The following is a 22,315-nucleotide window of genomic DNA, read 5'->3' as shown; positions in this document are numbered from 1 at the left end:
TTGGACCTTAACCCCCACTCCCTGGTTTGCCTATTTATAGGGGGGAGGGTGGTCTCGAGCTCAGCTCCAGCTGCCAGAAATCATTACAGCCATATATTGTCCATACGATACGGCTATTCCTACACGGTGAAGCCCAAGCCTCCGGAGCGATTCCCCCTGGGGTCTGGACAAGCCCCGCTCCGGAGCGGCTGGACAAAAGTGGCGGCTCGCCGCCCAGCCGGGAGGCCCTCCGGGCGCTCCGTCAACGGCGTTTTTCGGCGCGGCCGGCCGACCCTTCGTGCCCAGAGGTGTCGGAACGGGGAAGTGCGGTGGTGCGTGGCTGCAAGCCTTCAGGAGGGGCTGGAGCGGCAGCACGGCCCGCTGCGGAAGAGCGAGCGGGAGAGAGTGAGGGAGAGGGGAGCCAGGGCCCCTCGGAGAGCGGCGGGTTCTCCGCTGCCCCTGATCAGCAATATATGCGACGTCCGGATCGGCCCGGCAACTTCCGCGGAGCGGAGGGACTGGCCCGCCCCAGGGCGGGCTGCACCCGACCTTAGCCGGGTCCCGGCAGCCCAAGGCGCACTGACGTCGCAGTGGCGTCCCAAACCCGGAGAGGCGGCAGCGGCCCCCCGGCCAGAGCCTTGTGCGACCCCGCAGTACGCCCGCCGAGCAGGCGGCGGGCGGTGCCCCGCGGTCGCGCCGAGCCGCAGCCCTGCGGAGGCGGCAGGCAGGATCCCCGACCGGGGATCTCCCAGACGGAGGGAGCTCAGCTCGGCCAGCCTCCCGGCTGGTCCGGCCACCCCCTCCAGGATCGAGGCGAGAGGAGGCCGGCGCAATGGGGCCAAAGGGTGGCATTCCAGCGGCCACCCGTGCGCCCAGGGAGGAAGTGCCGCCCTGGCCGGGCTGGAGAGGGCGAAGGACCGGCGGCGGGCGGCATTCCAGCGGAGGCCAGGCGGCGAGCGAGAGCAGAGAGGCGCAGGACTCCGGCGCCGCGGCCCGGCAGCCGCGGCGCGGCCGAGCAGTCCGGCGGGCCCGAGTTGGCGGGCCCCGGCCCCAAGGGGCTACCTGGTTGATCTCCAATGACGCGGCGGGCAGTCTGCGGGAAACCAAAGTCTTTCAGTTCCGGGGGAAGTATGGTTGCAAAGCTGAAAGATAAAGGAATTGACGGAAGGGCACCACCAGGAGGGGAGCCTGCGGCGTAATTTGACTCAACACGGGGAAACTCACCCGGCCCGGACACAGTGAGGATTGACAGATTAAGAGCTCTTTCTTGATTCTGTGGCTGGTGGTGCATGGCCGTTCTTAGTTGGTGGAACGATTTGTCTGGTTAATTGCGATAACGAACGAGACTCTGGCTTGCTAAATAGTCGCGCCGGCCGCCCCGCCGGGCGCTGACTTCTTAGAGGGACAAGTGACGTTCAGTCACGCGAGATTGAGTAATAACAGGTCTGTGATGCCCTTAGATATTCGGGGCCACACGCGCGCTGCACTGAGGGGATCAGCGGGTAGCCGCCCTTGGCCGGAAGGTCTGGGCAATCCGTTGAACCTCATCCGTGCGTGGGATAGGGAGTTACAATTGTCTCCCTTGAACGAGGAATTCACAGTAAGCGCGAGTCATCAGCTCGCGTTGATTACGTCCCTGCCCTTTGTACACACCGCCCGTCGTTACTACCGATTGAATGGTTTAGTGAGATCCTCGGACGGGCCGCGGAGGGGCGTCCCCGGCGCCTCGCTCCTGCGACCAGAGGAGGATCGAACTTGATCATTTAGAGGAAGTAAAAGTCGTAACAAGGTTTCTGTAGGTGAACCTGCGGAAGGATCATTACCGAGCAGAGAGAGCGTGCCCTGCTGGCCCCCTTCCGTCCGCCGAGACGGAGAGGTGTGTAGGCGGGAGTGGCCCAAGCCGGGGTGCGCCCGAGGAGCCGCGATGACACTGGCTGCAGGCGGCAACAAGGGGAGTGCCAAGAGACCGGGAGGTTGCAGCGCGGGTCCCCGGCTCTCCGGGGAGGATGATATGGGAAATCTGCGGGCAGGCGAAGGGGCACCAGCCGGCCGCAGTCTCCGCGTGGAGGGCCGAATGGCTCCTCGGGGGAGTCCGCCCTGGTGTGGCAGGCCGGCGCTGAGTATCTGCCCCACCCACGAGCGCCGGTCGTCCCCCCCGGCCGAACTAGAAAGACACGGGAGGCCTCGAGGGAGCGCACCGGAAGGAGGCCAGGCAGGCAGGGCAGGCCAAGAGAGAAAAAAGTGAGACCAAGCCCAGCCAGCGGGGACTGAGTGCCGACGGCCCCTTAGCAGATCTCCAAGCGCCGAGAGAGACAGAGAGAAGAGAGCCCGCGCAGACGGGCCGCGGAGGGGGCCCCCCTTCCTGGCAGCCTCCAAGGCGCCGGTTGGCCCCCGAGACTCAAGATAGAGGGATAGAGACGAGGCCTATTGCGAACCCATCGACATCAGGTCGGGCGAGAGGACCCACTCGATTTAAGCATATCACTAAGCGGAGGAAAAGAAACTAACCAAGATTCCCCCAGTAGCGGCTAGCGAAGCGGGAAGAGCCCAGCGCCGAATCCCAGGGCCCCCAGCAGGCCCGCGGGAACTGTGGCGTAGGGAAGTCCGGTCCGGCTGTCGCAGCGGTGCCGAGGTCCCTCTCATCGAGGCCCTCTCCGTCCCGTGGCGGGTGTCAGGCCCCTGTGGGCGCCGTCAGGCCGGCGGCCAGGGCTTCCAGGAGTCGGGTTGTTTTGTAGCGCAGCCCAAAGGCGGGTGGTTAACTCCATCTAAGGCTAAATACCGGCAGGTGACGGTTAGAGCACAAGAGGGAAAGTTGAAAAGCACTCTGAAGAGAGAGTTCAAGAGTACGTGAAGCCGTTGGGCCCAGAAGATTCAGCGCACCCCCTAGCCGCCAGCCGCCAGCCCCCCGCGGCTGCGACGGAGGAAGAGCGGGCACGCTAGGACCCGAAAGATGGTGAACTATGCCCGAGCAGGACCAAGCAAGAGGAAACTCTGGTGGAGGTCCGCAGCGATTCTTACCTGCAAATCGATTGCCTGACTTGGGTTTAGGGGCGAAAGACTAATTGAACCGTCTAGTAGCTGGTTCCCTCCGAAGTTTCCCTCAGGATAGCTGGCGCCTGGGAAAGAGAGAGAGAGCAGTTGCATCCGGTAGGCGAATGATTAAAGGCCTTGGGGCCGAAACGACCTCAACCTATTCTCAAACTTTAAATTGGTGCGGGGCCCTACCTGCCGGCTCAGGGCTGGGCTCTCAATGCACGGGCGCCCAGTGGGCCATTCATGGTAAGCAGGACTGGCGCTGCGGAATGAACCGGTTGGGGCGCCGCATTGCGGCCGACGCTCATCAGAGCCCAGAAAAGGCGTTGGTTGATACGGGCAGCAGGACGGTGGCCATGGAACTCGGAGTGTGTAACAACTCACCTGCCGAATCAACTAGCCCTGAATATGGACGCTGAGCGTGCCGCCCACACCCGGCCGTCGGGGCAGAGAAAGAGTGGGACCGCCGCCCGGGTGGTACGCCCCGACGAGTAGGAGGGCCGCCCCGGTGCACGTCGAAGCGCAGGCCGCGTGGAGCCGCCGCGGTCGCAGATCTTGGTGGTGGTAGCAAATATTCGAGTGAGACCCTTGAGGGCCAAATGGCGGAGAAGGCCTCCATGTGAAGAGGAGTTGTAAATAAGTCAGTCGATCCTAAGCCCCTGGGAAGATCCGCCCCGACCCGGAGGCGCCCCTCCCCTTCTCCCGGGGCCAGGGACTCGCCCCTTGGGCGAAAGGGAATCGGGTCAATATTCCCGAACCCGCAGGCGGTGTCCTCCGTTCTTCTCGGCGGTCCGAGCTGCGAAGCAAGTGAGCCCGCAGACGTGTCCTAAGGCGAGCTCAGCGAGGGCGGAAACCTCATTTGATTTTGATTTTCAGTATGAATACGGACTGTCAAAGCGTGGCCTATCGATCCTTTTGAGCTTTGGAGATTGAAGCAAGAGGTGTTAGAAAAGTTACCTCAGGGATAACTGGCTTGTGGCAGCCAAGTGTTCATAGCGACGTTGCTTTTTGATCCTTCGATGTCGGCTCTTCCTATCGTTGCGAAGCAGAATTCGCCAAGCGTTGGATTGTTCACCCATTAATAGGGAACGTGAGCTGGGTTTAGACCGTCGTGAGACAGGTTAGGTTTACCCTACTGATGAGAGGTCGCCGCTACGGCAATCCTGCTAAGTACGAGAGGAACCGCAGATTCGGACCCCTGGTTCAGGCGCTCGGTGGAGAGGCCGGTGGTGCGAGGCTACCACCCGAGAGATTACGGCTGAATGCGTCCAAGTCGAAATCTCTGCCGGTGCGCGGCTACGCCGCCGGCGTACCGCACGAGGGCGGCCCGCATCAGCGCCCACCCGCTCTTGCAGGGCCGACCCTATACTCTGCCGCGGTCCCTGTCCGGGGGCCGGGAGCTTCGGCGCAACCGCCGTCTTGAGAGGGACGCCAGATCACTTGCAGACGACTTGGTATGGATTGGGGTGTCGTGCCCAGTAGAGCAGCCGCATTGCTGCGATCTGCGGAAACTAAACCTTTCGATCCGAGGGATTTGCCCGCGCCGCAGACGGGCCGATCCTGGCAGCCCGGGTCGGACGACGTGCCGCGAAGGAGGCAGCGTCGCCGCCGCGGGAGCGGCTTCTGGGAGAGGGGCGCCGCCACGCGGGGAGGCAGGGGTGTTGGGGTCCAGCAGCGGGGAGAGGAGGTCGAGCGCTGAGGGCCGGCCGGCGCCGCCCGGTGGCCCTCGGGCGGACCGCACTTGGAGGAGGAGACCGGGGAGGACCAGCGGCGGGTGTGGCAGGAGGGCCCCCGGGCCGGGACAGGCGGTGGTGCCCCGTCGCTAGTGGGTCGGACGTGTCCCAGACTCGGCGGTGCAGCGGGTGCAGCCGGAGGAGGGCATGCCGGAACTGACGGCGGAGTGAACGAGCACTTCTCCGGTGTCCAAAGTTTGGCTGCTGGGCTGCATGTCTGACGCGGCCGCCCCAAACTGACTTGAAATCCACAGCTAATAGTGTACCCCGCAGGAAGGCTCTCGGGGAGTTGCCAAGTCAGTCCCAATGCAATCGTGCGATCAGCTGTTCGGCACGGATGAACCATGGCTTCCAGCCTGAGGGCGGCATGTGGCAGCGGGCGGCGTTGTTCCCGCTGTGGGTGCCGGACGGTTAGCGTTACGTGGGCGCCCGTTGAAGATTTCTTCCTCGGACTTCGTTGACTGCGAAAGGTCGCATCTCCAGTTACGCTTGGACTCGGGTGCAACCGACTCGGCCCCACCCGTGAACGCGTCGGTAAGGCACCCTAGCGTCTCTCGTTGGGGTCTGTTGGGCCTGAAACACTACAAATTTCTCCCATTTAAACGAATCTGAGTTAGACCTCTCTAACTCGGAAAGAAAACATCCATTCTGAAATAACAGCTTTCCCCAGTGGACAATTTTTATTGACCCCCTGTGGTTATAAACCAGTAGTCCTATGCTTTTGACCTCTGCTAAAGGTACCAGTCCTTGGTACAAAGTAAATGACACATTTGTGTCATCCTTTGCTGGTTGTGGTCATTAACCCTAACCCTCCTCAATCCTTCACCAGTTGGAGGACTGAGGAGTGTTAGGGTTAATTGCTGGATTGATCACTGGATCGATGCTGCGTAGTGATATGAAAATCAAAAAATAAGAATTTAGAGTTCATTGTCACGTACATTTAAAATCTATATGAAATGTTTGGTGACGTATAAAAAAAGCAATTTGTAACAAAGTAACAATCATTTGCAAACAGAATATCAATGAGATAATTGTGTCATCAGTTAAAATGAAATATTCTGGAGCCTTTTTCTCCTTTCATTATGGATTCTCCAAGAGCAAATTGGCTGCCATATAAGGGCAAGGTTAAGGTGATTTCCTCATCTTCATCATCCATCATTTTACAGTCTTGTTGCAGTTCTCAAAATGTTCAGTTTCTAAAGAAGGTAAAATGACAGGAAAATTCTCAGTTGGAAGTTGCGTCCAGGCATTCGATGAGTTGGGAAGATGGTGTGCAGCTAAAGTAATCAAAGATGAAGAATGGTCATACCTAGCGAGTTTTATTGGATATACTGGGCTTGATATCTGGGTGGATGAACGTTCCGTAAGGCATCCATTATCTCCCTATGAAGAGTATCATCAGAGACGTAAGTAACATGCTCATGTTCCATTTTAACATTCAATTGTTGGTCTACCGGTATATCCGAAAGAAATATGATTTAGAAATTAATATGTATTTCCAAAAGATACCGGTACTTGGACAAAGAATTAATAAATAAATAACAAATTAGTTATTTCCTTTTAAATGCACTCTACATGTTTCTGAAAGAAAAACCCAATTAGGAAGGATTAGTAAATCGGAATATTTGCGGCAGGCAAGTTGTCTGTGGTACATGTAAAAATTTTTTACCTGTTGATGTAATGAAATGCCATAAAACCCTAGAAAGATATTTGAAAGGTCGTCCCGTCTTCATAAATCACAGATTTCTACCTTTGAATATTTTACAGTTTAACATGAGCATTACAGCCAACAAATATCATATATCTTTGTTACAGGAAACCGCAGGAAAGCCACAAAAAAATCACTGCCACAAAAGTGTTAAAGGAAGCAGAACAGTTTTTGAGAGAGTGTCAGCAAGGTGACCAGGTTGAAACAAGTGATGAACACAAATGCACTATTCTAACAGTGGATCCCTTCAAAAGGATCTTTGGCCTGCATGATGGAACTGCACTAAACCTTGAAAACATTTCATTTCCAGGTAAAGATTACTCAGATAAATGTTTTAGGATTTCCTACATACATCTTGGTCATGTATTTTTTAAACTTCTTGTTCCTAAAAAATCCTGGAAAAGTCATGAAATGTAGTTTCCCAGGAAATGTAGTTTTCTGTGGAAACCAAGTTTTCACAACCAGGAGAGCAATTTAATAACAAGTTGACTCTATTGTTTGATTTAATTTAACTATTTTGATATGTTTTCTGTTATCTTTATATTAGTTGATGAAATCTGTTTGGACTGTATACACAGAAGTAATCTGCAAATGCATTTTTAACACATTTAAAAACTCAGAATGCAATTTGTTTTCGATTTTTGTCATGACTCCTAAATATTGACTATTTTGTTGATATTTATATTGTGTTTTGGGATTTCCTTTAACAGAAAGTACTGATTCCAGTGAATAACCTAAGAAAGGGAGGAAAAACAGAAAGCAACATAAAAAGTATTATGAGATTAATACAGAGAAAATATAAGTCTTAAAGTGCTGTTGATTGTACAGGATATTGAAAGAAACGTGCATTCATCTACATGTATTTGCTAATAAGTGCTGCACGTATGGTTTTACTTTAAGAGTGAACAAACAGATGGTTCCCCAGTCGTCCCGCTACTATCCCATAATGAACCACCCAGAATAAGGGCCAGACAATATAAAGTACCATGTCCTTGTCAACGAGCAAGCAGTAATTCAAAGAAAATGCCAGATATTGTAAGAGAGGCCATACACCAGAGATATCCAGTTATGGAATAGACTTACTAAACTTATTAAACTATTCGGGAAAAATTAAACAACACATTGTGACAAACACTTCAGTAAAAAAATCCCGTATGATAAGCTTCAGTTAAAATCAGAGAAGGATAAAGGTGAATCAAGACAGTCTGCTAAATGTTTCAATGTTGAAAAAAAAAGTTGTTTTATTTTTACGCAAATCTAAAAGAAAACATTTGAGAACTAGTACTCACAAGATTTCATTCTCTGAATAAGCAAAGTTATTTGGTTACTTCTGCAAAGAGTATTCAGTGCTGTCTAATGTAGAAAAACACAAATACCTAGAAATGTGGGAAGCAAAAAAGAAGCCGAGTATCGAGCAGAAAAAACAAAAACTGAAGTGGAGGATTACAACGCTAATATTGCTCCTTTTTACAGAAATCTTTAATTCAAATATTGGATTAAAACCGCATATGCCTCACGTGATTATCCCCGTATGCACAGGACCAGAGAACTGAACTCAGGGACAGGTGGACACTCGCATTCTAACGTTTGTGTCGATTGGCCTGAGCAGCCATTAATTGAACTTGACACAGTTCAGGTTGTTCCCGCCCGAAGCTGGTGACGTAGAACTGCCAAAAATTACATTGCACACAATCAAAGTATCGCTACTCAGCAATATATGGAAATAGTTCCCGCCCGTAGCTGGTGACGCGGAACTGCAAGTATATCTTACATTGCGTTTCAGGCAAAGTGTAGCTAGTCAGCAAAAATTACAGAGATTGTTCCCACCCGAGCCTGGTGACGCGGAACAGCAACTCATATCAGCAAATACATAGAGCTATCAGCAAAAATGTATGAAAAGCAATTATCATATCAGCATTTGTTTCTGCCCAAAGCACATGGAGGGGTAAATTAATTTTGGAGTGTACCTGCGCGGTACAAAGCAAATTCAAACAGCAATTACATCTAGCAGAATGCAAAATTACCCAACTTTCATGAACAAATCAACAATTTACTCCACCATACAACAACTTTGGACCAACCATCAAACACTGGAATCGGACAGCAATGTCCACGAGGTGCGGCCCGACTTGGGCTTACACTGGGTTCCAGGAACAAAAGGCAACTAATGAGCATTTTCAACAACCACTTACAGCTATTTATATCAAACGACAGAAGTTAGTGAGTACGAAATGACTTTTCTTAATTTGGCCCTTAATAATCTAGTGACTTCCGCGACAAAGGAAGGGATCAAGCCTTTCCTTTCGGCACATTCCCATAAGTGTCGTAAATAAGAATACAGTGCCTCAAAACCGAGGTCAATTTCCGATCCCTGAATGAAATTCACGCCAAACGGGCTTGTTGCTGAATGAAGTCGGCAACATGACCACCGCCAAATAGACCTCAGGTGGTGGTATTAATGCCGCAGACGACCGCTGGATCTGGGGGTGAGCGTTTCGAAATAATGAATGAACGAACGCGTTCAGCGAACGTCGCGTACGCTCGAGGGAACTCTGCTTTAGGGCGTGAGGGTAAGTTTGGCGGGGCAGTAACTCTGAATAAAAATGGCAGTATGCGGCAGTACGTCTCTGGTCAAATTGATGTACTGCCGTGCTAGAATACTCAGTAAATGTTTGTGTACAAGCCCCAGGTCGTTGGCGGATAATGACGTCATGTAAGATCGGAACTGCCGACCACGCTTCCAACAGGAAATCGGAGAACTGGAACATCTGGAGTCTTCGCCGTCCCATCCAGTGGATACAGGCCAGCCGATTAAGACGCTCTCCCCAGGGCGATGACCCCACCACCCGAGCACACCAGCACACAGAGCCGTCCCCAATGACCCACACAGTTGGCTTGGCAGGGGCCAATGCTCGCTAGAAAAATGAAAAAAAAAAATCGGAACAAAACACGAGCAAAGTACTTAAGCTAATACAACATGTAACGTTCAATGGAAAATAGCTGGGGTAATCCGAATGTAACGTCGGTAAGCCCTAGACTTCCAACGCCCCAAAATTTGAACATTATCCTCAGACACACCTGCCATAGCCGCAGACGTAGCTGCCCCTATGCGAAAAGGATGAGAGGTAAATCTGGTGTCGTAAAGCCCTATAAACTCAAGGGCACGACGGAGTACCGCGACAAACTGGTAACGCGTGACAGGACGCCCATCGAAATGCAACAAAAACGGGCCATGGGGGGATTTGGAACAGGCAAGATAGGACAAAGTCGCCCTGACGGGGCACATCATGTTGTGCCGGAAATGCGCTGCTGGGATGGAAACTACATAACCATGGCCGTTTTGATCTGTTTTCGAGTGACGTAGGATAAGTTCGACCCTTAAAGGGGAATCTTTGACGGTATCATCAGACCGACACAAAGGGCTAGAAGAATGGTGGGATTTGGTAGAGAATTCCCCAATGCGAAGCAACCCAAAAAATGCAAGTAAGGAAGCACTTGGAAAAGCTGAGCCTCGAAATTACCCGAGCAAACGGCCTGCAAGGCTGGGACCATACGACATAAAATATCATAAGTGATAGGGCACCGTCAGTCGCAACGACTACTACTCCTACGACATCCCTCCAGTAAACGTTTGACCAGAAAATGCTTTGTTAAATCAGGATAACTCATTACCTGCTAATTGGAGTAAACCCCGAGACGTAAGAGGTAATCGTTGTGGGGGCATACCCAGTTACCGACAAAAATGCAATAAATCAAACTATCTGAAGCAGGGAGGGGGAGTGCGCGGCGTCGAAACCATGGGTTTGACTAAACCATTGAAAAAGATGCCAAGCCCTCTGATAAGACAAGTTCGTGGGGGGCCACTGCGTCATGCAAAAGACCTTGGACCTCTAACTGAAGACACTCCACAGGTTGTCGGGCAAGGGGGTCATATCGCGGTCTGCAGCGGGTGCGAGATGACGAAATCTGGTCATCTAAAAACGTGAAAGAGCATCAGCAATGCCATTATCGAGGCATGGAACATGCTGAGATCGAAACTGGGTATTATATGTGAAACATGGCACTAGGCGTCGCACCAAACGCATCCTTAAGTGACATTTAGACGTTTGTCTGTAGATGACACTAACTACAGCCTGATTGTCACACCAAAATATCGCACGTTTATTATGTAATGGGACAGCCCAAAGCTGGACCGCTAGCACAATAGCGAATAACTCCAACCAGGCAATAGAAAGGTACTGACTTTCTACATGCTCGGGTCACTTCCCTTGACACCAGTGCGTAGCAAAGTAAGCCCCAAAACCAATTTCAGCAGAAGCATCAGTGTACATGTGCAATTGGTCACTATTGTACCATACCGAATCCGGAAACATTATCGTTCTGCTAAAATGTGACAAAAACTGCTGCCACGCCAGCGAGTCTGCTCGTGCACATGAAGTGATGCGAATTTTGTGATGAGGTTTGGAGATACCCCTAGCTAGCTCATGCAAACGACGCAGAACGGCCCTACCAGGTCTTACCACCTTACAAACAGAATTGAGACGACCTAGCAGGGACCGAAGATTGCGCAGCGTGATTTCCTTCTGATCGAGCACACTAGCAATCGTATTTTGTAAAGCAACTTGCTTATCAGTCGGGATTTGAATCTGTCGTGCAACCGTATCCGTCGCTAAACCCAGGAAGGTGAGGTTCGTAGTTGGACCTTCGTTTTTTTCTTCCGCGATTGTTACCCCAAATCGCTGACAAACTACTCTGAAAGATTGGAGGGAACGTGCGCACTCGGCATGACTAGCCCCAACAAACAGGAAATCATCTAGATAATGCACAATGTTTGGAGATTCGGCCACCTCACGAGTACAGTACTCAAGGAAAGTACTGAACCGCTCGAACGTAAAACAGGATATAGCAGAGCCCATAGGCATGCATTTATCGAAATAAAATTGGCCGTTGCGGGATAAACCAAGCAAATCAAAATCGCTTGGATGGACGGGAAGTAAACGAATGACCGACTTAATATCTGACTTAGCCATCAGGGCACTGCGTGATAAACCTGCGATCATACTTATCGCCTCATCAAAACTCGTGTATGAAACGGTGGTGTCTGCGGGATGAATGAAATCATTCACCGATTTGCCGATAGGGGACGACAAATTATGGATTAACCGAAATTCACCCGGAGTCTGTTTGGGCACCAGGCCCATAGGTGAACAACGAAAATGAGGAAGAGGCTGGGACAAAAACGGGCCAGCAATGCGACCCAAAGAAACTTCACGATTAATTTTTGACTGCAGAATGTTGGGATGTTTGCGAGCAAATGCAGAATTACAAGCAGAGGTACTAACCCTGGGACCTGAATAGCCTACCCGGAAACCGCGCAAAAGACCTTCTTGTGGGAGTCCTGAGTATTAGGGTAAGCCCGTGAAAACGGAGCATACTACTTAGTTTTACCGGGGTTGATGCCAGCTGTGACGCGAGACTGTGAGTTTCCCTGACAACAGGTTGCGGGGTTGCCAAATGCCCTGCAGGTGGAGCAGCGATGTGCGAAGCGACACAAGGGGCGATTGCACTGACCGCAGTTGAAGTCGTTACATGTAGGTTGACCAACCCCGGCGACTGGGCGCTGACCAGGCCCGAAATTTGACCAGGGGGTGACGGCAGTGGAGGGGGCACGGTCGCGTTGCTGGTACGGACGAAAATTATGCTGGTGCGAAACGGGCACACCAAGCAGCACCAGCCAAAGTTCGGCATCAATAGTTGCCCAAGAGCGCGACGGCACACGCGCCTGGTGCAATCGAAACTGGATGTCGTACTCGCACCAACCATACCCCACATGTCGAAATGCTGCAGATCGAATAGTGTCTGCGTACTTCAGTAACGAACGACCATGGGTAGGATTCCGCAACAAATGCACAGATGCAAAAAATGTATGCGCTGACGTCCACTGCTCGATAGACGTAATACGCGGGGCCTGCTTATGGGGACGAATCTACCAAAGTGGGGACTCATTGGACCCGATTGTAAAAAGCGTCTCGACAAAGGAATTATCCAAGCCCGCGCCGCGCGACGAGATAAACAAGGTTCCGAATTCTACGTACCCCCCCTCCAAATTTTGTCTTTTAGATGTTGAGGAATCGCGGCCCCGAGATTGTCACAGACGCTAGTTACGGCCATATTCGAATCGGAAGAGGAGATAATTGACAATGTGTTTAGAGCTGAAGTTCCCGACACCACGGGCGTGAAACTGGAAGGTTGCGGGGCTAATTCAAAAGGAGTAGCAGCAGGGGACTTGCCCGGCTCCAAAGTTTGCGCCGAACTCCCTCCAGGCCGACTGATGGTAGCGGGCGCTGGCGTTGCATGGGTAGACTCAACACTTGCACTCTCTGGAATCATTCCAACCGTAGCCAACGGCATAATAAGTGGTATCCGGACCGGGCGATGCAAGCCCCGGTGCACTACACCCTGCAAGGGCCGCGACCACCGACGCATCTTGACGGGAAGACTTGCGAGGCCGCCCCCGAGAACGCTTCGCTCCATCCGTCGGCCCAGAAGGAGCCCGCCGCTTGGAATTGGCGCGGGGCATAACTAACAAAATAGCTTTTGCAAAACAGACAGATTTTCTCTTTTCAAACCAAACGCCACGGCGGCCCAAGCAACAGTGACCGGGAGGAACTCTCTCCAGTGCTACTAAAATGTTTAACGTCACGCCAGTAAGGCACCAAGTCAAAATAGAAACAGTTCGTGAAGTGGGAAACGATACATAAAAGATAATAAAAGCGGGCAACGACAGGGCATCACTAGCTTAATGCTTGTGGTTTGATGAACACCACTCCTGGGTGATGTTTTCTAACAATAGAGAGCTTTAAGGATTACACTCCATTGTGGCCGGTGGTTGAGTCATTAGAGCTGTTTATCAACAGCTGGGACCCCAGCCCATTGATATGTCAACAATTTGGGGGGTTGGGGATGGGTTTATACTACCGTTTACATGGATAAGGATTTTTTTCCTTCAGTTTGCCACGCTACCCTTACCAACATTAGTGGACCTTTCTTATTTCACTTTTTAGATTGAATTTGAAATCCTGTAATTGTTGCATCTATAATTTTCTCCATTTAGTTTATTGTCTAATCCAATAATTGACAAATCTGTGATGTGGAAATCACTGCCTGACAGTGCTAGATTTTGGGATGGAAAACTACAGATCTTAATTCAGTGACACGAGACTCAGTGATGTACATAGGCCTGTTGACTATGATGTAGTTAGTCTTTTGTTAAGATTGCTTCTCCTCTGAATATTGTCTGTAGCCTGGAATGCAGTTGATTTTGTGTCTTCCTATCACAAGGTGTTAACCACTAATCCTCACGGCCGGCCCAGGAAGGCTGACCAGGGCCAATAAAGTTCTCCCTGAATAGGATCTTTTGTTCACAACCATGGCTGTGTAAGCCACAAACTCCATTGTTGTCAGGGTTGCTCGTGAAGCTAGACAGTCCAGGGCAGACGGTTCTTTTCAAACCGTTGAACTGTCCAACACCAAAAGACGAACGGAATGAAGGGGGATTAACACCAAATGTTCAACTGTTTCTAAACCGTCTGTATTTTGACCTCACGCCTAAGCTGTGCTAAGCCTGTGGACGAACTGGCCCAATTTACACAACAAAGCCGATGCACAATAACCATTCGTCGTAAGCTGGGAGTCAGGGCTTTTGTACCAAGGTGGGGGAAATTGTGGTATGCATCAAAGAGGTTGCTACATAGCCAACTCCTTTTCGGGTAACTTTCTCTTGCAATCATTGCCCACTTGCAGTTGAAACGGGCAATGGTTTGAAAGGGGATTAAGGGCAATCATTTCCCGCTTGGTGAATCGTTTCTATTTGGATTCTGCGCCAGCAACCGCAAGTGAACACTACTGACCCACTTAGTGACAAGAGCCTCCAATGTCCCGCGGTGATAAATCATTTGAAGCTGCAATTTATTTTGTACATTGAAGACTTAAACTTTTTCCAGCACAAACTAATATTTATGGATATTCTTTGACAAACCTGATTTTGATTAAAATACCCTTATCATTTGGAAAGTGCAGAGGTTAGAATAACCCATTAATCAATGAATACTTGTAGTATTCCTTTTTTTGCGTTAAACTCTTAATGCTAATATTCATATTAAGATTTATCCAATTTATTTTCTACATGAAATATTGCAGGGTATTTGTAATACAAAATGTATGACTCCATTGCGTGGGGTGATGCAAGTTCAGGAAAGATGTTCTCATGAATCACAGAGTTTAGTATGCAAATTAGTTAGTGATTCGGCTTGTATTATGTGTGACAGTGATTGTCATCCGAACGTAACTCAGATTGGTTATGGTTATATAACTTGTTTGTATTAAAATAATTCAGGTGTGTTGTTTGTGTATTGTGCTTCATTTTTTTATATCCACGTTCTTTTTTGTCAGTTTCTGTTAGTTAAAGGTGCTATGTAAAACGTTTTTTTATTATTATGTTCTCATGTTTCTTGATTCATTATGTGCTACAGAAACTTTTTCTGTGACGGCATTTTTAATAGTTCACCGCTTTATATACATCTTACAAAGACAACACACTTTGTTTTCTTAAACTGGTATTACTGTTGAAGTAAAAGTGTCGGGGTCGTTTGTCAGTTCTACATAACTAAACAGTGGCGTAACTACAGGGGGGGCACAGGGGTGCACGTGCCCCCCCGGAGGCCCGTGCCCCCCCGGTGCAACCCCCACATTTGAAATTTTGAAATGGACAAAAATATATATCTACCTAGTTCAATTATTTTCAGTGCCCCCTGAAAAAAAAACGTACACCCCCCAGGTGCCCCCTCAGCTGTGGCACCCTAGTTACGCCACTGTAACTAAATGAAGTTCATTATCTACTTCCCTAGTTGTAATTTATTTCCAATTTGGTAAAACTGTCAAATAGGACTCAAATTTGCTGTATGGTTTTGCATCTTCAATTAAGTGTGTTTATATCACATCTCTTATTTTGTGAATATTATTGAAGCTATACTACCCACTTTTATTCTTTCAAGATAGAACAATTCAGTTGAATTTGAGCAAAATCCTCGTTTATTTTGTGGTTTTATGGAGTCGAATCAACATTGGTGTGTTATTCGAAGAATGCAGCATCAAAAATCTATACAAACATGAAAGAATTGTTGAGACCATTTAAAATATACAAGGGCAAATGAACACAATCCCACCCCATCCCCACAAACACCTTGAATTAAATAGATAATTTAATTAGATAATAGACCTATATTTTTCAGAACCCAGCAAAAAGTACAGGGGCCAATGTATGTAGCATCCTTACTCGAGATGGGATCCCAGAACACACGCAGTACTTGTACAAAGTGTGTGCATTTTACATGTACAATGTACATGCATTTACACTAGGGCTGTGTACACATGTACTGGTAAACTCTTTTACTGTGTACATGTAAATGTAGGCCACTTTTCCCCCTTACTATAATTTTTGTGACCAGTTTGTATAAAATACTCCCAGAGGAGCCATTCACTGAGGCTTGAACTTATCTGGCCCATGGTTGGCCCATGGTCGACCTGTGGTTCTATGGCATAGTCATTGGTGGGGCAATGCCAAGTTAATAGACTGACCACCGGTACGAGGCAAGTCTGGATCGGTTAGATGTTGAGTGATTGGATAGTTACCTTTATCCCCAGGGAGACATGCTACCATTATTTTTTTTTCTTCTTAAAGGATGTGGAGATTTGAAAGATTTTAAATGGGCGAAATTCGAAATGACGTGCGTATTTCAATGAAAGCATTTTGGACCTTAACCCCCACTTCCTGGTTCGCCTATTTATAGGGGAAGGTTTCTCCGTCAGCATGGCCAAAATTTGACCCGCCCGAATCCGATTTCCTGGCGGGTCCCCAGCCTGCCACCGGCGGCGTGAGGCATGTCGCGAGGCCCCACGGCCCCGACAGTGCGGCGAAGGAGACACCTGCCTACCGGGCGGCAGGCTCGTTGGCCTGTTGGACCTGCGGTGCGTGGCGTTGAATCCCCGTCCACGGAAAACAGAGTCGGAGAGGTTTGGATGTCCGGGGTTCCCTGCGGCCGAGCGGGCCGGGATGCTCCGCCCAGGACTCTAAGAGGGCTATATTGTCCGCTTATAGCCATGCATTTCCGACACGATCGAGCGCCAAGCTCCGGGGCGGTTCCCTGGGCAAACCCGACTCTAGGGCGATGGTGCGGTTGCTGTGGTGCGGTGAATTGCCTTCTTCAGAAAACCCGGCCCGAGAGGTTCGGATGTCCGGGGTTCCCTGAAGCAGGGCGGGCCGGGCGTCTCCAGCCTGCCGTCCATCGGCTCGCTGGCCCACCCAAGGCCTCTGAGAGGGCTATGCCCCGGGACCGGTTGGGCCCAAAACGTGCGTATTTCAATGAGAGCATTTTGGACCTTAACCCCCACTCCCTGGTTTGTCTATTTACAAGAGGAGGGTGGTCTCAAGCTCATAGGGATAGAGTTGCAGGGAGGCGGGGTGGTGGGGTCCAGCAGCGGGGGAGGAGGTCCAGCGCGCAGGGCCAGCCGGCACCCAGTGGCCTTCGGGCGGACCGGACTTGGAGGAGGAGACAGGGAAGACAAGCGGCGGGTGCGGCGGGAGGGCCCCCCCCAGGCCAAGACGAGCGGCGGGGCCCCGTCGCTGGTGGGCCAGAGGTGTCCTGGACTGGGCAGTAGAGCGGGCGCAGCTGGAGGAGGGCCTGCCGGAACTGACGGCGGAGTGAACGAGCGCTTCTCCAGTGGCCGCGGATTGGCTGCTGGGCTGCATGTCTGATGCGGCCGTCCCAAACTGACTTGAAATCCACGGTTAATAGTGTACCCCGCAGGAGGGCTCTGGGGCAGTTGCCAAGTCGGTCCCAATGCAAATCGTGCGATCAGCTGCTCGGCACGGATGAACCATGGCTTCCAGCCCGAGGGCGGCATCTGGCAGCGGGCGGCGTCGGTCCCGCGGTGGGTGCCAGAAGGGTAGCGTTACTTGGGCGCCCGCTGAAGATTTCTTCCTCGGACTTCGTTGACCGCGAAAGGTCGCATCTCCAGTTACGCTTGGACTCGGTCGCAAAAACCGACTCGGCCCCACCCGTGAACGCGTCGGTGAGGCACCCTAGCTCGCAAGAGCGTCTCTCGTCGGGTTCTGTTGGGCCCGAAACATTACGAATTTCTCCCATTTAAACGAATCCAAGTTCGACCTCTCTGACTCGGAAAGAAAACATCCATTCTGAAATTCCCCAGTGGACGATTTTGACCTCTGCTGAAGGTACAAGTCCTTGGTACAAAGGGAATGACAGATATGTGTCATCCTTCGCTGGTTGTGTGTCATCCATTGCTGGATTGATCACTAGCTTGATGCTGCGTAGTGATATGAAAATTAAAAAATAAGAATTTAGAGTTCATTGTCACGTACATTTATAATCTATATGAAATGTTTGGTGCACGTATAAAAAAGCAATTTGTAACAAAGTAACAATCATTTGCAAACAGAATATCAATGAGATATTTGTGTCATCAGTTAAAATGAAATATTCTGGGGCCTTTTTTTTCCTTTCAGGATGGAGTCTCCAAAGTAAATTGGCTGCCATGTAAGGGCAAGGTTTAGGTGATTTCCTCATCTTCATCATCCATCATTTTACAGTCTTGGTGCAGTTTTCAAAATATTCAGTTTGCCATAAAACCCTAGAAAGATATTTGAAAAGTCGTCCCGTTTTCATAAATCACAGATTTCTACCTTTGAATATTATACAGTTTAACACGGGTGAGCATTACAGTCAACAAATATCGTATGTCTTTGTTACAGAAAACCGTAGGCAAGCCACAAAAAAATCACTGTCAAAAGGTGTTAGAGGAAGCAGTATAGTTTTTGAGAGAGTGTCAGCAAGGCGATCAAGTTGAAACAAGTGATGGACACAAAGGCACTATTCTAACAGTGGATCCCTTCAAAAGGATCTTTGTCCTGCAAGATGGAACTGCAGTAAACCTTGAAAACATTCATTTCCATTTAAAGATTACTCATATGAATGTTTTTGGGTTTCCTACAAACGTCTTGGTCATGTATTTTTTAACTTCTTATTCCCAAAAAATCCTGGAAAAGTCATGACGTGTAGTTTTCCAGGAAATGAAGTTTTGTGTGGAAACCCAGTTTTCACAACCAAGAGAGCAATTTAATGACAGGTTGACTCTAGTGTTAGATTTAATTTAATTAATTTGATATGTTTTCTGCTAACTTTATACTAGTTAATGAAATCTGTTTGGACTGTATACAATAAAACATGCCACAATCAGGAGGGATCACAGAAACTTTTTATAAATCCAGATTTTGGACTGGTAGTTTCCAGTTCGGGTTATTTCTTTTACAAAAACCCAAAATTGCGGGCCTATTTGGAAAGACAATGAGAGCTGGGCGAACAGTTTTACTATTTTCGATATATCTTTGGGAAAAGGCAAATAAAAACAAATCGTGACTAAAACCCATAAATTGAAACAAAAAGTGATCTACTGGCCAAAATCTTGAATTTTCGGCGAAAAAACCGGAGACAAACCTCCTCTGAGAGTCAACAGGCGGCGCTATTTCGCTCTGATTTTTACGGCTTTCTATGCGTGCACTGAACTAAAGGAAGCCCATTTGAAGACAAGGTAAAATCGACCACGTTTGCAGCCCCGGTGCAGGCAACCAAAGTCCTTCGGGCCTCTTACCCTCCCCCAGCGGCAACTTAAAAAAACAAACAAACAAAACAAAAAGAAGAGTGAATTTTAAGTAGGTTACTTTACCAATGATATTTCTAATTCACCAAAAACAAACTCACCCCCACTTAAAAAAGTGAACGCTACCAAGTCTGTCATCCGAAGCCATTTTTCAAATGACATCCCTCCCCCTTTTCGGTCTCTTGAACAATTTGTCAGTAACATTTTGCTGTGCTTGGCCCTGGGATGGGAGAGCTTGAATGTGGAGAATTCATTCTGGGCCATTCTTCCACAATCCCACAATTTCTTGGGCCACTCAATCTCCTCTTTTTCAAATAAACTCTAGGGGTACTTTTTCAGCGCCTCAGTTTGGCGAAGAATTCTCCCTGAATTGGGCAGAGCACCCCTAGGGGCGCGTATTTTGGTGTAATGCAACCTTTAAGAGTTGAGACGTGTCCGGACAGACTCGCAGTCCGGGGACTTTACCATATTGATGCGCGCGCATCAATTCAAATTTGTCAAGGAAGAGATGCTAGTAAGATTTGTGTGCAGACCAATTGTGCATTTTTGCTACATGATGCACTATTGTGGCGTTTTGATAGCTCAGTCTTTGCAGAGCAAAATTCTGTACAGTATCAGTTGGTTAATAATGGTTTTGTTATCTACGTAAATATGAACCACCCGAAGCAATTCTCTGAAATTGCCAAATGGTTAAGCTCGTGGTTATCAGATCGTCAGATCGTGGGTTCGAATCCCACCGGTGACTTTTATTTTCCCAAAGCTTGCTGTCAGTCAGTAGCTATAAGATACTCTATTTCACCCCGCCAAATACCAACAGTACCTTAGCCCACGGGATAAGCTCTTCTGCTGGGACTGTCCGCGAAGTCCAGGTGAGCACCTTAGTACAGGTTCGAGACGTATGGCCGACTCGGCGGCCAGGGCTTAGGGGCTTGTCTCGTTTCCTCCCTTGCATGGTCGCTCGAACTCTTTTTAGAGTTAAATGGATGGGCAGGGAGGACGTGTGGTGGGCCGGGAACCCCGAGATCCCAGAAGAGTCCTATATGGAAGCCGGTAACTGCGATTCCTTGCGAATTTCAGGAGTCCGTGCGCCTGAATGCTTGGTCAACACCACATAACTTTTATATTTTTCCCTCACTTTTTTTTTATTTCGTTAGCCCAAAACTCTCAAGGCAATTTTTCTGGGTTAAATACACAGATACACTTTTTTATTCATAATCTACATTCCTCAAATGTTCGACAATAAAACCGATTTCAACTGCGTTGGGGTCCATTTCTGCCTAGTGATCTCAATCAAAAAAAGCGACGTATCTCTGTGAATTTTTATTATTGACGGTGCAAGAGAAACAGATCAAGAGGCCGCACAGTCTGGCACCTTATTTCATTGACGGAAAAACATTTAGTACAATTTTGCTTGCTTTCAACTGCAGAATCACTTGATATTTTCAAACAGAAATCCTCACAAAAGACATGCATGTCCCACTTGTATTGGATTAACCTTCTTGCGTCACGCCAACAGATCTGCTCCCCCAAATACAAGCACAAAACTGATTAAACAAAAGCAAAACAAACAAACAAACAATCCCTATAGTTATTTGAATTTCAAGAACAGAAAATGACAGAGAATCCACTGGATGTCGAATCAGTAAAGATTTGGGTTTTACCCTAACCACGTCCTAAAAGCTGTATACAGCCTCTGTATCACGGGGCACTCCATTCAGTTTTGTTTTTATCTCCATGTAACCCACGTTACATTTAATTTTGGCGAGACTGAAACTTTAAGTTGTCATTTATATCTAGAGCCTCACTGGCCTTGTTACCTTGTTACCAAGTTACTTGGTCAAGAATATGTCTCTTTTCAAACTCAAATGGAACACCACCCAAATTTACATGCCATTTTTCAAAACTTGAAGGAATCTACATTTAAGATCCTACCTCTGATCACTCCTTTTAGTTCTACACCAGGCAGGGTTTTAATCTCAAGGTTTATTGAATCTGCTCCTGTACCTTGCGATCAGAACATCTTTGTCTGGAAACGAGTATTTTTCTGCCATAGTGGGGGGGGTTAGACTGAGCAGCAGTGTTGGGTACAACAAAACAGCATCGTCGGATAGCCTCTGTAAACAGAGTCCTGACATACCCTGAGGAGAACAAACAATACAGTGATTTTGAATATGGAAATTGTTAATTACAACAGCTCTTCTTTGGAATTTTAAAAAAGGGTCCTTTGTTTGCTTACATGTATATGTATTTACATGGGCTTTTTAAGCCCTTACGTAGGCACACTTTACGGGGGGAAAATAAAAAGCTGTATTTCCTGAAATCTGTTGAAAGATAAATATAAAGATAAGCAAGACCCCTACCAAAGGAAGCTGCTTCTTTGATTTGTTTCACCGTAGCTTCCCCCGGCTTAAACTTTGGCTTGCTGAGGTGAAACACGTGAGTGCCCTTGGATGTGGTAGCATGGCTTCTGTCACTATTCTCGTTGTAGTGATGGCCAGCAATGTGAAGCCTAACAAATACAACAAGTGTATAATTTTCAAGAAAAGGAAAAAATTATAGAAGTAAATCTGGAATGGCCATATTGAAAGTAATTAAAGGGATGGCAAAAGATTGGTCCAGTTGGATAAATTTCCAGGAGAAGCAGAATGCTCAAAAACATTTAGACTAAGTAAATAACATAAGAGTCAATTTCAAAACTGAAGTAACATCTTAATTCTACTCACCTGCAAGTTATACCATCATATGATTAGGCCTTCATCTCGGGAGCAAATTGGTTTATGAGGCTGTGGAAGCTCTCCAGGGAGGACGTCTGCGCTGTGGAAGCCATTTTCCGAATGTCTTTCAGCAGTGAGTTACTCTCCAGGATTTGGTACACCTGGGTAGTTTCCTCTGTCCCTATAAAGCAACGAACCTGATTTGTTAATATCATTTTGTTTCAATTAATCTTCATGACTCCTATATTAAAAAACCATAAGGGAAAGCCTGAAAGTAAATTCTTTTTTAATACCTGGCTTCAACCATTTCTTCTTTCGCCTCCCAAGTCAGCCTTGGTCACACTTAGTATATAGAGCAGAATGCCGTCGGTGTACTCCAATGATGTGGTTACATAAAGAGGCCCACTTGGCCT

The 22,315-nt window shown here is 48.6% G+C and overlaps 3 pseudogenes; 2 read left to right on the top strand and 1 right to left on the bottom strand.

Moving 5' to 3' along the window:
- Nucleotides 1–1,101: 1,101 nt before the first annotated feature.
- Nucleotides 1,102–1,793, top strand: LOC147797340 (small subunit ribosomal RNA; annotated as a pseudogene; the record flags this gene model as incomplete).
- A 625-nt stretch (nucleotides 1,794–2,418) lies between these two features.
- Nucleotides 2,419–4,550, top strand: LOC147797339 (large subunit ribosomal RNA; annotated as a pseudogene).
- Nucleotides 4,551–11,887: 7,337 nt separating this feature from the next.
- On the bottom strand, nucleotides 11,888–17,260 carry LOC147797338 (uncharacterized; annotated as a pseudogene).
- Nucleotides 17,261–22,315: the final 5,055 nt, after the last annotated feature.

The sequence above is a fragment of the Acanthaster planci genome, linkage group LG11 (assembly GCF_054643075.1).
Source record: "Acanthaster planci isolate LZ-2023a linkage group LG11, COTS_SCS, whole genome shotgun sequence".
Taxonomy (NCBI): Eukaryota; Metazoa; Echinodermata; class Asteroidea; order Valvatida; family Acanthasteridae; genus Acanthaster; species Acanthaster planci.
Note: the sequence above shows the minus strand (reverse complement) of the source record. Positions and strands in the feature narration are given on the sequence as shown.